Source organism: Euphorbia lathyris, chromosome 1, assembly GCF_963576675.1.
Source record: "Euphorbia lathyris chromosome 1, ddEupLath1.1, whole genome shotgun sequence".
In the NCBI taxonomy this organism is placed as follows: Eukaryota; Viridiplantae; Streptophyta; class Magnoliopsida; order Malpighiales; family Euphorbiaceae; genus Euphorbia; species Euphorbia lathyris.
This window is the reverse complement of record NC_088910.1, coordinates 21,848,392-21,865,579: the sequence shown is the minus strand read 5'-3', so window position 1 is coordinate 21,865,579 and position 17,188 is coordinate 21,848,392.

Sequence of the window (17,188 nt, the reverse complement as noted above, 5' to 3'; positions counted from 1 at the left end):
AAAAATTGAGCTCATTAAGACTTTAGAGAATTCTTTGATAAGTTAACATTCACTTAATTTTTAAATAATAAAAATAATTTATTTAGATATTGTACAATAATAGTAATAAAAATATTGGGCCTCCTTAAATTTAGGACCATATGCAGGGGAACTGTAACGCTCGCAAAATAATTATATAGATAATTATTATATTTACTCATGTAAATCTATTAAAATAGAATCCTAAGATAATTAATATGGTGGTATTATAAGGTCAAAATTTATTTAAGGTTGTGATAAGAATTTTTTATAGTGATTTTAAGAAAGTTGTAATGTTATATTATAACTAAGAGACTTTATTTTATAGTATTGACAATTTTTAAAATCTAGGATAAAAATGAATTTTTTGTTCTAATAAAATCGAAGTCCTTTCTTAATATAATTTAATAAATATTATTTCATTAGGTTGTGGACTCTATTTATTAATTTAGTATATATATATACATATTAAGTTAAGGAGGAAGGGAAAAAAACAGAAAAGAAAAACCCTAGCTATTTGTCTTGTTGAGGGAGCTGCCGTTTTTCTATGGTTTTGAAGAGTTAAAGAAAAAAACACTTTATATTCCAGTTTACAACTATTTTAATAGCGATAATGATTAAGCAGGTCGTGAGTCGGGAATCGCGTATTCATTAACCTATCATCTGAGATAGAGGTAAGTGGTTAGTTATATACGTAGCTCTTTGTTTGTTTGTTTGTATGGCTATTGTAATTGATTGATATGATTGTAATGAATGTGAGTAGTTAATTAAATATACGATTACTCTGATTGTGTGTTTGTTGTTATACTGACTAATTGATATAAATTGTGTAATTGGTTTGATCTATGTGTTTGACATGTCTATACGATACGTTAATGATGATCATGTTGGTAGGAAAATATTTGAGGATGACATTGGCGATGATGGCATGAGAATGAGAAATATATATATGGTAAATGTAAATTGGATTCTAGAAAATGTCAGAGATATGAGAATAAAAGCTTAAACTAGGACAGTATATTCAATGGTTGCAATTGAAATGAGAAAAAGAAATATTGTGATCACGTGAAATATAAACACCGGGTATTTGTTACGACAGGGTGTTAAGGTACCGGGTATTTGTTACGATAGGGTACCTAGAAGACGGGATACCGGGTATTTGTTACGACAGGGTATCCCAGGATATGATTTTATTGGCCAAGCAACCATTGGGTATTACTAGACTAGAGTAAGCAGGGCCCTTGAATAAATTAATAGTAGTTCATTAAGTATTGGATGTTCTGCTTGAAAACTAATAAATATTAAATGCATGTAAACTTAATTGTATGCGCGTGTGGTTGTACTATGTATATAGTTAGCTATCTTACTGAGCCCCCAAGCTCACCCCACTCTCCACCAGTTTGCTTTTCAGGTTAATTTCATTAAATGCTTAGAGATGCTCGTTTGGATCGGCCAGTATGTGGAGTCGCCAGTCCTTAAGTGTTTGCTTTTATTTCATAAATGATATTATTCGGTTTGTGCGCATATATTTGAGGATATACTGAATAAAATTTTATTATTGCTTATATATTTATGGTTTGTAAAAAGGGGTGTTACATTTAATGGTATCAGAGCGTCAGTTTTACGTTCCAATGGGTAGAGTATAAGGAGTTAGGATACATACTGGTCGGGCGTTTAGTGAGAATAAAACCTTATGCGTTTTGTTTTATAATAAATCACTTTATTAACAACTAGAAAAGGAGTTTATATAATAATGAAAGATGAAAAAAAATACCCTAATTCTCAGCATATTAAATTTTTGACCTTGTTGATATTCATGTTCATAAGGACTCAAAATCATTTGAATTTCATAGTATAGCATGTTTTATATTTATCCTTATGTTATTAAGTTTTAATTTTGCTAATATTTTTTTTTGGACAACCTGACATGGTAAAAAAATAATAATAATAATTTGAGTCTTCACTATGTTATGTTCTTCTCATCAGCTTGTATCCTTTCTTGATGATAGTGTGTTTGATCAACCTCTATTCTACATACGGATTAATTCCTCTCATACTCATACTGATATGATCATGTTTATCTTTACTTGACGGTTTATCATAATTAATATTTGTTTTAATTTGATTTTGTTACTTCTCATACCATAAACTACACAATTGTTATTATCTCAATGTCATAATGGTCGTAAAATTTCTTAAACCGTCAGTACTTGATGATATCCTTTCAATTCAGTGCAACATTTCCCAACTGACATAAACACCACTCTTTTCATATTCTTAGTTCGGAATACCCAGCATTTGATAGTTATTCTGATCAATTCATTTGGAAAATAGTATATAGGTGTTCTGTGTCTGTTGTGTATCTACTAATTCTCTCAGCTATGTTTTCTTTGTTTTATACAGTCCATTGCCATCTGAGCCTCACTATATAACCACGACACTTTCTTTTTTCTTCTATAGTTCTATGTTAAGCCTTTTCTGATATGTAGATGTTATCATCTATGCTTGAAAATTCTACTGTAGGTCGATATTAGTTGTTGATAACTTTCATCTTCTATTAGTTTGCATTGCATATCAGTCCTGATATTTCATAAGTGAAATTTAAGGCTTAAAGCTTGAGATATTGAGTATATTGTCCTATGCAGATTCATATATTATGTTTTATCATGTTTTATTTTTTTTTATCGTATATGATTAAAATATCTCTTAGTTCTTATATATTAACACTTGAACTTCATGCATTTGTGACATGACTCAATATGGATTAACTATATCTAGTACTTCTCAATTTTCTATTTTTTTTAACTATGTTTCTAAACATTTACTATCTATATCTGTTATGAGTTAGCTCAGTTTTTCAGTTTTCAGTTTTTCAAGTGATATTTGTTTATTATTTGTACTAAGATTGCCCTTATTATCAAGCTATGCTAATAAGAATACTTTGTATAATTTTCAATTGTCAAAAAGTGTTGAGTGATATATTGGCGTGAATTGACTTCCCTCGTGTTTTGTTAATTGATGCACGTCATTTACCTACAAACGGGATCTAGGATGACTAGCAATACCGGTAGATTATTGTTATTTTTTTTTCTACGTTTCTTATGGATGATTCATATACCAAGTTCAATAACCTTGCCTAAATAAATTATTTAAATTACAAATAATGTAGCATATTCCGAAAAGAATAATAAGTTGTAGTTTATACTTAATTAGATTTGTGGCACCTAGTAGGTTGACTTTGAGATCCTATGCTAATTGATTACAGATGTATAATTAGATTCTTTCAGCTTAATGGTTGGTCTATTTAATCATTTAGTTATCAATCAATAAAATATTTTTAGTTATTTTCCATGTGGTCTTTTTTTTTAAAACCGATGTGATGGTTATAACATCCTTAAACTTATGCATAGATTAATGATTGTTTGGTGATAATAGTTTTTTCTTATGCCAATTTGTGAAGAGTAGAAGGTTAATTTTTAGAAAAAGGGTGATAACCAAATAGTTTTGTGAGCTTAAACATGACCATGTGCTTTTAAGAACCTTTTATCCTCATTGGGATAGTTCAATGACCAAAATATTGATTAGTTTATATTCATTTACTATCCATTTTACTTATATGGTTTTGATTACGCCGATTTTGGTTAGCAGTTGTATGTCAATGGGGAAATTAACTTAAGCTTAAATTTTCAGTTTTTTTTCTTCTCTAAATCGATATGTGTTATTGAATTAAATTGTTACTTACAGTATTTGAAAAGACTACGTCTTAGTGTCATATTTGTATAATTTTTTTCTCTCTCGTGTTATTATTGGATAAATCTCAATAAAAATCTTTTTCAACGGTTTGTTTATCTCTTTTGATTTTTAATTCTTTTTAATAAAACAATTGTGTTAGAGGGATTCATTCAAAGAGAAATTGGATATAAAAATTCGTGCATTCTTTTCTTTATATAATTATTTCCTTTAATAACTAAATTAAAAACTATTTCAAATTATTTTTGTTATATAAATTTGATTTCGGATGACAGTGGAATAGTTGGTATTATAGTTCTATTTTTAGTTTTATTCTAAATCATTGTTGATTTTTTTTTCTCAATAATATTTCGTTTATTCAAGTATTTTGTTTTAATTATTTCCACATCTCTTCGATATTTTTGGTATATAAATTTCGGGGACGAAATTCTTTTTAGAGGGGAAGAACTGTAACGCCCGCAAAATAATTATATAGATAATTATTATATTTACTCATGTAAATCTATTAAAATAGAATCCTAAGATAATTAATATGGTGGTATTATAAGGTCAAAATTTATTTAAGGTTGTGATAAGAATTTTTTATAGTGATTTTAAGAAAGTTGTAATGTTATATTATAACTAAGAGACTTTATTTTATAGTATTGACAATTTTTAAAATCTAGGATAAAAATGAATTTTTTGTTCTAATAAAATCGAAGTCCTTTCTTAATATAATTTAATAAATATTATTTCATTAGGTTGTGGACTCTATTTATTAATTTAGTATATATATATACATATTAAGTTAAGGAGGAAGGGAAAAAAACAGAAAAGAAAAACCCTAGCTATTTGTCTTGTTGAGGGAGCTGCCGTTTTTCTATGGTTTTGAAGAGTTAAAGAAAAAAACACTTTATATTCCAGTTTACAACTATTTTAATAGCGATAATGATTAAGCAGGTCGTGAGTCGGGAATCGCGTATTCATTAACCTATCATCTGAGATAGAGGTAAGTGGTTAGTTATATACGTAGCTCTTTGTTTGTTTGTTTGTATGGCTATTGTAATTGATTGATATGATTGTAATGAATGTGAGTAGTTAATTAAATATACGATTACTCTGATTGTGTGTTTGTTGTTATACTGACTAATTGATATAAATTGTGTAATTGGTTTGATCTATGTGTTTGACATGTCTATACGATACGTTAATGATGATCATGTTGGTAGGAAAATATTTGAGGATGACATTGGCGATGATGGCATGAGAATGAGAAATATATATATGGTAAATGTAAATTGGATTCTAGAAAATGTCAGAGATATGAGAATAAAAGCTTAAACTAGGACAGTATATTCAATGGTTGCAATTGAAATGAGAAAAAGAAATATTGTGATCACGTGAAATATAAACACCGGGTATTTGTTACGACAGGGTGTTAAGGTACCGGGTATTTGTTACGATAGGGTACCTAGAAGACGGGATACCGGGTATTTGTTACGACAGGGTATCCCAGGATATGATTTTATTGGCCAAGCAACCATTGGGTATTACTAGACTAGAGTAAGCAGGGCCCTTGAATAAATTAATAGTAGTTCATTAAGTATTGGATGTTCTGCTTGAAAACTAATAAATATTAAATGCATGTAAACTTAATTGTATGCGCGTGTGGTTGTACTATGTATATAGTTAGCTATCTTACTGAGCCCCCCAAGCTCACCCCACTCTCCACCAGTTTGCTTTTCAGGTTAATTTCATTAAATGCTTAGAGATGCTCGTTTGGATCGGCCAGTATGTGGAGTCGCCAGTCCTTAAGTGTTTGCTTTTATTTCATAAATGATATTATTCGGTTTGTGCGCATATATTTGAGGATATACTAAATAAAATTTTATTATTGCTTATATATTTATGGTTTGTAAAAAGGGGTGTTACATGAACTGTTTGTGCTCCCTCCTCCTACACGGTCGATGATAATCTTTAGTCCGATTCAGATTTCGTTTTAACTTTGCTAGTAGTCAATTGACTTACATTGGGATGGGCTATCTGAATACTTTGTGATACTAAATTTAATATCCAATCATAGTGAGAAAGTCAAAGAATGTCATAATAAAAAGATACAAAGTAATCATTACTTATTAATAACCTTTCAATCATATGAAAGTACTATTTTACCCATAATCTTGGCAATGGAGTGGTTTTAGTTTTGGACCTTTGGAGATGAGATGGACTTCATATTGAATTTTGTTTGAAACAAATGCCTCCTCTCTTAGTTTGAATATTGATGTGAAAGAGAGTTGATTACTTTGTATTTTCATTTATCACAAGACTTAATTGTTGTTAATCGAGGCTCTTGTAATCGTTGGTGTAGAAATTAATGGTTATCCACAGTTGTGAAAAGGTACATAGACTTATGTTGAGTTACAGAAACCCTTTCACATTCAAGAGAACTCGTGTATAAAGCATTAGAACAACACCTCTTTTTCGTGTATTCAAATCAAAAGAGAGAGAACTTTTTCATATTCAGGTTAGTCTTTTATTCCATAGTTGTTCCTTTTATATTTATTTCTTTCAACTACTTTGGTTGTACATTCATTTGGTTTTTGCCTTTAAAGATTTGAAATTTTGTTTTCTCGTTTCCATTTCCGTGGAATGCCCAAACTTTTTTTAACATTTCCTAGACTGGCGATTCTAATGAGGAGTATAGAAATTCCTCAGTTGAAAAATCAGAGAAGCTTGAGTTTGTTATGCGATATACATGGACCGTTTTCCAACTATGGTTTGATAGAAAATAGGATTTTTTTTTTGTTTCTCGAGCTTTTTAATGATGGTAATGTCAATTTGAGTATTTTATAGGAGGAAACAAAGAGAACTATGGCATAAGAAGACACCCTGAAGTGCTCTGGGTAACAGATTCTAGCATCAGTGTCGCCCTACACCTTCTAAGATATATCACCCGGTTGGCGAAGTTTCCATCATACTTACCCCTAGAGACGCAGCCTTGATAGCCATAGTGTATAGAATCGGAGGAGCCTATGTATTGGAGGCGCATACACTTGAGATTTGAGAAAACAGTAGAATGGGACACAATGTTTTTATGCTTTATAGAGCAGATATCATGTGTGGCTTTTGAGTTCCCTTCATGCCATTTTTCTGAGAACTCTTGCGAGATCTCAACTTGGCTCTATGCCAAAATAGGGCCCACAAGATGATATCATATAGTGGCTATGTACCAATTCTTCTGCTAAGGAGGATCTAGGCTTACTACCTCTTTACTTAGTAAATTTTCACACTTAGTCAAAATAAAAACTCTAGCCATGTGAGTTGGAAGATTCATAGTTTTTCTTTTCTTTCAAAACCCAACAATAAAATCTTTGCGTGGAGAAATAAATTAGTCACTGTAAGAACGAAAACTTTTTCCCATTTCCGACGAATTTAAGTCCTTCACCTCTAAATATAAGTACACATATGCTGGGAAGGGCTTCATTTGATACTGAATAAGATATACGGCGATGGTTGTTGGACAACGTGAGGATCCCTCGCCCTCATAAACAATTAATGTGTCATATGGTGAAAGCATTTATGAGTGGATTTCAACAAATATAGAAAGGATGAAGATTTCCAAGAGTAAGCAACTTAAATCGAGAGCATGCAAAGAATCACTACTAGAAAAATCATGATTTCTGACGGAAAAATCTGTCATAAATCGGTCAATTTTCGTTATAGAACGGATTTACAGACGGAATGGTGATGGAACGGAAACGTGGAAAAAATGGCCCGGGCAAAATTCACTGACGTTTTTCCTGAAGGAATCATCTGACAGAAAACCGTCAGCAGTATAGACAAATATTCTGACGAAATTATACATCAGAATGTCCTGACGTTTCCTAATGACTTTTGTCCGTCAAACTTTTTGATGGAAAATGATAGACGGGTGGAAAACGCCAGAAAGTTTTGTCAAAAGATCCAATTTGGGACGAAAATTCCGTGAAAAAGAACCAAATATAATTAGGCTCATTTCCTGTCGGGAGTTTCATTTACAACGAAATTCCGTCTGAATCTGATTTTTTTTTAAATTTCATAATACATTTAGGCTATATATATAAATCTATTTGAATTTTAGTATATATGTTATTAAAATAGACCCAAAACAATAGAAATAATACAAAATTAATTACATGATATTAGTAATATAAAAAGTTATTAGATCCTTTATAAAAACACGTGCAAAAATGCATCATGCATATACAATTATCAAAATAAGTAGTAGTAATCTAAAAAGTACTTAAATCTTATACAAAATCATGTCCAAAAATGCACAACGCATACCAAAAACCATTTGATGATGCCCCTTCAAGACTCGTAACCACCCGGACCTGTAAAAAAATGAATTCATTGAAAAGTGGTACAGAAAAAATGCAAACCAAGAACAAGAGTAAGACGAAATATAAACAAACATACAGCAGGGATCAAACAAAACTAAAGCAAGGACCAAATTTTCTATTTCAATTTCAATTGCATGATTATGTTCTGTATGTAAAAACGTCTCACTAAAATAATTGCACATCAACCTCTAGATTTTATACCAATGAAGAACATTTAGCACAACAACTTGGAAATGATGAAACGTCAACTTTTCATCTTTGATGCATTCATGATTTCATAGTTATTGCTGATCATAAGGCATATTTGCACCAATTAATTTCTGCACGAGTTTTCCCTTTATCATCATAGGCAGAATCTCTACCAGCTTTATCATTTTCTACTTCAACATAATAAACATGGCACTTACTATCATCATAATGAATGAAGCTTTGACCCATAACCATCAACTTTTTAAATTCTGAGGTAGGTTAGTGTAATGTTTCTGCTTTAAAGGCTGACTAGTGGTCTCTTATTCTAAGGCATCAATATCCACCTTTCGGTTTATAATTGACCACGTGAGATAATCTCGAAGAGTTTCCGTGCTCTACTGACGGACATCATGGAGATCAATGCTTATTCTTCGAGTTTTCAATACTCCCACAAATTGAGTTACAAATCAATTTTATAAATGTAGAAATGAATCTATATACTCCATAATCAATTCTATATACCATTCATGTGATACTCAAAGCAGAGTGGTCAGAAATGTCATGCACATCACATCATCTTGAGTGTACAAGTTCATCATGCTCATAAATTCTACACAATGTTCATTTGGATCTTCCACACCTGAATATTGAGGCAGACAATGAGTTTTCCGACGCGGTGGAAAAAATTGTCAATGATTGATTGCAAAAGAGAAGTGTGAGAACGTATCTGATAGCCTACCATCCCATCAAGCACTCTATTATCCACAGAACATTGGAAGTGGACCTCCCAATTTTCCCCAGTGAAAGCTTTTTTTAGCCTTGTTGTGAGGACTAACATCATTTACGACTTCTTTATTTTTTCTATGGCGAGCATCTTATTTATGATATCGGTTATCACTAGTGTCACTCTGGACATTACTCATAGGCTTATCTTTTGGCCCTACTTTCACGTGCTCGGGAGAAGGTGTCATGTCTTTGGTTAAAGACGCCATAATTGATTGTTTTCTTGTTATAATTGTAGTCGAGTTTCAGCTATTTGAGCTTGAGTTTCTTGTAACTTCTCTAACATTGTGAGGAGCACCACATTAGGATCTAAGGTGGATTTTGATCTTTATTGGTTTTCTCTAGTATGTTGTCCTCAAGATTCTGAATTTCGACCAGAATCCTCAGACAATTTTCCATCCATGTTGTTGAAAAAAATGTTCCAAGCTATAAAATGATAAAGAAAAGGTCCCCAGTAGGATCCACGCTCACCGAACCAAATATTTAGTCCGATTTAAGTTCCGTATTGACTTCACTAATTGTCTGTTGACCTGTGTTGGGATGGCCTCCCTCGCTACACTCTTAGGTCAAAGTTAGTAACAAGTCAAAGTGAAAAAGTGGAAATATGTCATAAGAGCATCCACAATGGTTGGTAACAAACATTGTGACTTAAGGGAGAGAAGTAACAAGGTTTAGTAACAATCCATTAGAGAGAAAAGTTTTTTAAGGTTTTAAAGTGTAAAATAAAAATTATTAATTATAAATAGATATTAAATCAGTAAATTATCGGGGACTGGGCAGCATTTTTGCCAACTTTGGCAACCTAAAAAAGCAGCCACAATTGGCGCTATACTCACCAGATATGGCGCGTGTAAGCCACGCGCCAAATCTGGCGCTTATAACGCCATGCGTGGCTGTCAAAGCTTTTATTTTTTGGATTTTAGGGATATACATTTCTTTGTTACTAAAATCTGTAACAAACCAAATTTTATTACAACTGTTTTAGTGGTTGGTCATAACTCCACCTAGGATTATAACAACAAAAAACCATCCATTAGAGTTGGTCTTATAATGCAAATTTATGGTCTAATATTTTCTCAAAAATGTTTAATACATGTGAATTTGGTAAAAAAAACATTAGTTTTTTTAATTTATAAAGGGTTTTAACCCTTTCTCAAAAAATAAAAGGGTTAAGGTGCAAAAATACCCCTAACGTTTTGGGCCAGGACTAATTTTTCCCCTAACGTCTAAAATGGTGCAATTTTACCCCTAACGTTTGTAACCAAAAGCAATTTTACCTCTAACGTTGATAATTTGGATCAATTTCAGACATTATTATAAAACATATACATTTTTGTTTTTTATTTTACATCAATTGCATATCAATTCATTCTAAAGAAAGGATTTCATGTTTTTTGTAATTTAATAATAGAATTGGAGATTAATATTTATAAATTCGGTTATTTTTTTGAATTTTTTTTATCTAATTCGTACAAAAGACAGTATATTTTTTTTTATTTTTTTTCAAATTCCAAACATATGTTTGTGATTTGTTACTGATAAAATGACATGCGTGTGAAGTGTAGATGACAAGATTCATGGCTGAGAATACATTTTGATGAATTATTTATCAAATTGACACAATTTATCAACGTTAGGGGTAAAATTGCTCTTGGTTACAAACGTTAGAGGTAAAATTGCACCATTTTAGACGTTAGGGGTAAAATTGTTCCTGACCCAAAACGTTAGGGGTATTTTTGCACCTTAACCCAAAATAAAATAAAGGGTTTTAACCCAATTTATTTTATTTAAACTTGATTTATTGGTCACTTAAATATATTTATTAATTTATTTACGGTATCTATTAATTTTCTAAACTTGCTTAAAATGATATATATTTCAATTTTGTTCAAATCATTTATAATTATACCAGGTGGATTGAAAAGTTAATTATATTATTTTAAACAAATACATGAAGTTGACGAAATATTCTGTAAATTCGGAGGACCAAATTGTTTGTTTAGAACAAATTTAAAAAGTTCCTAATATATTAAGCTAAAAAATGGGTTAATACACATATTTGTTTCTGGGTTTTCGCGGAAAAGCAGATTTGCCCTTAAATCAAATAAACCCACAAAAATATCCCTGAATTTTCCACAAACCTACAATTATACCCTAATATAACAGAGCTGCTAAACGCTGATGACATCAAACCTTATTGTCTCCAGAAAAATTGGACGACGACAATCAAAATTCATTTGGTTTCTTGTTGTTTTATATTGCTATTGCTTTTGAATTAATTAGGAGGTTTAGACGCTGTTTTATTAGGTTGATTGAGCTTTTATGAAAATGAATTCTGATCAATCTGTTCTTCTAACTTGCTTTTAATCGAAATTGAATATGCATATTTTTTTCTATTTGTGATTGATTGTTTTTTTCTGAAGTTTTTATGGAGACAAGAAGGTTTGATGTGAACGTCGTTTGTTTTAAGGGATATTTTTGTGGGTTTATTTGATTTAAGGGATATTTTTGTTGGTTAATGAAAAATTCAGGGATATTTTTATGGGTTTATTTGATTTAAGGGCAAATCTGTTTTTCTGAGAAAACAAAAGGGCAAATCTGTTTTATGTCTATTATAGGGAAATTCATATAAGCAAAACATAGGAATAACTATCAGTTCATAAATCTAGAAGAGATTCAGTTTATGAAATGATAATCATATTGTATATCTAAACTTGGTTTCTTAGTTTAAAAATCATAATTCACTATGATAGGTCGAGGAGTTAGTATTATTAATCTAAGTAAACTTATGTTTCTTAATCCTAGATCGAGAGATTGGATTAAGAGTGATTCTTCAGTATGACTGCAGAAGATTGACAGTATTAATAATTGTCATTCTGTTTAGTTCTTATCAACTTGTATCAGAGCTATGCATGAAACGAATAATAGGATTAGTTTAGATTAAATAAGTTAGATTAAATCAATCACTCAATTAATGATTTTCTATAAACTCGAGAAAACGAATAAAGAAACAATATAAATTAAGTATCAATTGTGTTCTTTGTGAGATCGATATCTTTTATTACTACAAGCGAAACCGTGCACTTGCAGAATTCGCCTAACAGATATTATTATCTATATAGTTAAAATATTTTGTTATATATTTTATAACTATTATATAAAGTATTAATTTTTTTAATGATTGGACTCAATTGTTTTCATTTTAGCACAGTGCACAGTTAGGGGTGCACACAAAAATCCGGAAAACCAAACCGAAAATAAGGTTAACCTAAATCGATGGACTAGTGTATGGTTTTTAATTTTAAAAATAATGGTTAATGGTTACGGTTATGGTTTCTTTATTCCAAAAACCGCTGTTAATCGAAACCGACCGAATCTCAATTAAATATTAAAAAATATAAAAAAAAATTATATATATGGATAAACAATTATTTAGTCCCTATAGTTTTTCATAACTCATTAGACAATACACTATTTAATTATAAGGTCTCTAAATTTTTTCACTTTTGATGGTTTAGTCCTATCAAATATTAACATTAAATGAGATGAAAATATGTAAATAACTCTCAGTTAATTTGTTATTGTCTCTCTAAATTCAGTTTATGCAGCTTTTTTTCTTTTATGTTTCTGAATGAAGAAACAATGATAAAATTTTATCACTTGTTTTCTAAAACTTTATAGCCAGAAGTTTTATCACTTGTTTTCTAAAACTTTTTTTCTTTTATGTTTCTGAACGAAGATTTAATATAGGGACTAAAAAATTTAACGGAATCAAAACTGTGGGATCAAAATTCAACTCGCCATTGACCTACCGTTTCTCTCACAATAAAAATTAGAAATCTTTTATTATTTTTATTTTTATTTTTATTTACTAATGGTTAGAAACCGAAATAAAAGGTTAACCGACCGAAATAATTGGTTAACCGATTCGTGGTTAACCGAATTTAATGGACTAGCGTATGGTTAGTATTTTTTAAAAACCGATTAAATGGTTAACCGACCGAATTAACTTTAATGGACTGGTTAACCGACCACGTGCACCCGTAGTGCACAATGATGTTTTTTTTACAAGGCACAATAATGTTTAAAAAGGTACTAATTATCTTTTTTTTTTAAATACTGAGATATATATATATTGTAAATTCACTCACAATTTCGTATATAATACTTTAGAGCATCTCCAAGAGACTCTTAGTTCACTCTCTAAAAATAATATAAATAATTGACTCTTAGTGATTTAAGAGTTACTAAGACATATCATCTCCAACAATACTCCTTATATTCACTCTCTATTTATTATTTTATTGTTAAAATTATTAAGTATTGTTATATTAACCAATAGTGAAAGAAGAGACACAAATCAATAAAAAAATAAAATAAGGAGACACTGAGAGATGGAGAGAGGCTCTCTATTAATAGAGAGGATAGAGAGGCTCTTAGTGATTTCAGGAGCCACTAAGAGGCTGTTGGAGTTGATTTTTAACTCTCCCTCCTCAAATTTTAACTTAAGAATCAATTTAAGAGCATGTTGGAGATGCTCTTACCCTTATTGGGTAAGAGCATCTCCAAAAGACTCGTAGTAAACTCTCTAAAAAAATATAAATAATTGACTCTTAGTGATTTAAGAATTGCTAAGATATATCATCTCCAACCATACTCTTTATATTCACTCCTTATTCATTATTTTATTATTAAGATTATTATTTATTGTTACATTACCAATAGTGTGAGGAGAGAGACTCATCAATAATAAATTATTAATAAAAAATGAAGTTAGGAGACACTAAGAGGTGGAGAGAAGCTCTCTATTAATAGAGAGGATGAAAATGCCCTTAGTGATTTGAGGAGCCACTAAAAAGCAGTTGGAACTGATTTTTTATTCTCTCTCCTCAAATTCTCACTCCTTATATTAAGTATCTACATAATGTTCAGTACCATTACCTTACCGTTCAGACTTGGCTTGTGACTTTGTTCCCTCTAATGTTGTTGTGTGTTTTTCGATGGTACTATAGGCTAGGGGTCCTAGTCTCCTCTTACAGTATTATGAGAAGGAATGTTTGCTCCCGGTAGGGAATTCTTTGGGAAAGGCCGTTAAAGTGTATCAAAACATACTAAAGCCACCGGAGGTCATTTTGCCTGTGTTTGTGTTGAGATTGATTTGAAACGGTCCCTTGTTGCTTACTTTTGCTTGAATGGTAAGAAGTATGAGGTGGAATATAAAGGCTTACATGTGGGATGCACTAATTGCGGTTAATATGGTCATTATTAAGGAAACATGTATCTACCGTAATGTTATTCCTAGAATGCCCCCTCCCAATCAAAATGTTAAGACTATAATGCCTTCTTTCGAGGATATCAAGAATTCCAATGAGTCCAATTCAAAGCAAACGCCACATGAGACTGCTAACGGGGAAGCAGATATGGACCATGGATGATGGTTCCAAGACGGAAGTGCACCCCCTAATAGAATCCAACTTTTAGGACTAATCATCCTTATATCACTAGTGTGATTCTTCTAAGACAGTGGACCTGTAATCCTCATTACGGGGAAAGGGCTTGAAGGTTGCAAAACTTTTTATGAATTTTAATAGTACAATTGCTTCTCGCAAAGGTCGATTTGCAGCGAGGAGAAGAAAGGGTGGATCTAACCCCCATGCAACATTTTTGTGGAGCCTCATGACCTGCTCTTATATTAGTGGGTGTAATATTTTTGTAGTACTAGAATATGATATCTCGGAATAGTGCATGGAATTAGACCCCCTAGAAATGGAAAGAAGAATAGGCATCCTTTTACCTTTGGATTAAAATAAAATCAAGAAAAGCAAAGTTGATGTTGATGGTAGTACTCCTTTTATCGGAGGTCGATATGAATGTGAGCAACGTACATACAGAGCATGTATCTTCCTTGATTGTACCTTGATGTCTTATTGTGCTTTCTTTCTTCTTATTGTTTTTCCATTATTTATAACTTTTAATTATTTTGGAGTCGGTGGTAATAAGTTGCATCAGACTCTTTATCACTTGAATCATGTGTATGCTCCTGACTAGGGATGTAAATGGGCGAGGATTACCCATCCCCGATGGGTAGTCCTTGCCCCGTTTTATTATGTGGCGGGGACGGGGACTATATGTGCCCCATTAGTGGGGACGGGGCGAGGATGGAAAAGGGTATCCCCGCCCCACGGGGATCCCCGAATTCGCCCCGTATTGTGCCCCGTGGGGATTCCCAATGGATTACCCGTTTAATCCCAGATAACATATTATTAATCATAGAAAATAAGAAATATGCATAGAAAAACTTGAACCTACGATTAATCTGATCCAAATGTTTTACCTCTATTTCACTCTATATCTATTTGTTCATCATATTCTCTTATTTTCTTTCTTATTTTCTCTATTCTTTTCCTTTATTTCTTTTTTCATATATTCTTTTAAACTTTAAATGGGTAAACGGGGATTCCCACGGGATCGGGGATTCCCCGCAGGGCAGGGACAAAGATGAATTCTGTCCCCGTTTGTTTCACAGGGCGAATATGGGGATTCCCCGTTTAGTCGAGGAATGGGAATGGGAACTCCAATCCCCATCCCGACCCGTTTATATCCCTACTCCTGATATTTTGGTTCTGCTTGAAACGTGCTTTTCCAGGTCATATGGCTAATGATATTTCTCGGAGTTCAAACGTTTCTCATTTTGAATTAATTGAAATGGATGGATTTAGGGGGGTAATTTGGACATTTTAGAATAATAATAAAGTCTAGGTTTCTATTGTTTAAAGAATTTCTAATTCCTTCATGTTCAAGTTACCTGTATAGATGGTTTTTCTTTTTTGGCTTTTTCTTTGAGGTCTCTGCTTATGTTCACCCCCAAATGGTGTAAAAACACCAATTTATGGAGGTTGTGGCTTAATTTATGCAACTTTAGCTATAAAATCATTACAAAGTGCATTGTTAATAGATTGAAGCCTTTCTTTTGCAAAATTTTAGCCTTATTCAGAGTAGCTTTAGCCCAGGGAGACAAATTACAAACAATGTGAATTTATTCATTATTTGAGGTGCAAAAAAGATTTTATGGTTCTTAAGTTATATTATAAGAAAACATATGATCGTATCAATTGGTGCTTTCTCAGGGATGTGATGGAAGTAGTAGGTTTAAATGATCATTAGGTCAATCTTATTATGAACAATATCTCCTATTCAAACATGAAGATGTATCAAATTGAGAAATACTTCCGACTTTTAAACCGTCTATGGCCTTACACAAGGAGATCCTTTTTTCTATGCATATTTTTGTTCTTTTTTTTGAACTATTATGGCATCTTATTGAAGATGCTCTTCGTGCGAAGTCTTGGCATTTGATCTGCTCCTTCCATAATGGTTTGTTGCTTTCTCATTTATGTTTTGCTGATGATATTGTGCTTTTCTCGGAGGCTAGTATTGACTAAGAGGTGATTAAAAGAGTTTTGTACAGATTCTATGAGAGCTCGAGCTAGTGTGTTAGCTGTCTAAATCTCAGATTTTATTCTATCATGATATGAGTGCTACTCTTAGAAGGCATGTATGTAGAGAGATTGTTTTTCATAAAAATAGTGACCTTGGGAAGTACTTCAAGATGTTGTTCCTCCATAAACGAGTGTCTAGAGAAGCTTAAAAATATATTGTTGACCATATCAATGATAAGATCTTCAGTTCACATGCCAATTATCTCTCCCCAGATGGACAGATAAATTTGATTAAACCAGTCACCACTTTATTCCTAGTTATGCGATGCAAACCATTATAACTCTGAGTAGCATTTTGCAGAACCTTTATGCTTATAACCGTAAGTTTCTCTAGGGAGCCTCTAAAGGGATGATGCTTCCGTTGGGATATTATTTGTGGACCAACGTGGGAAGGAGGTCTATGTAGTTAAGTTTCTCATAATTTTAATCTTGTTATGATAGTTGATTTGTCTTCAAAAATTTTAACATCAATATTAATCTTATTAGAGCCTGCTCTCACCGTACTTCATTGCTTCTAAGGCTTTCCAAGTTAGGAGGTTAACGAAACTGTCGGTATCAACCAAGATTCTATGTACATTGAAATTGGAA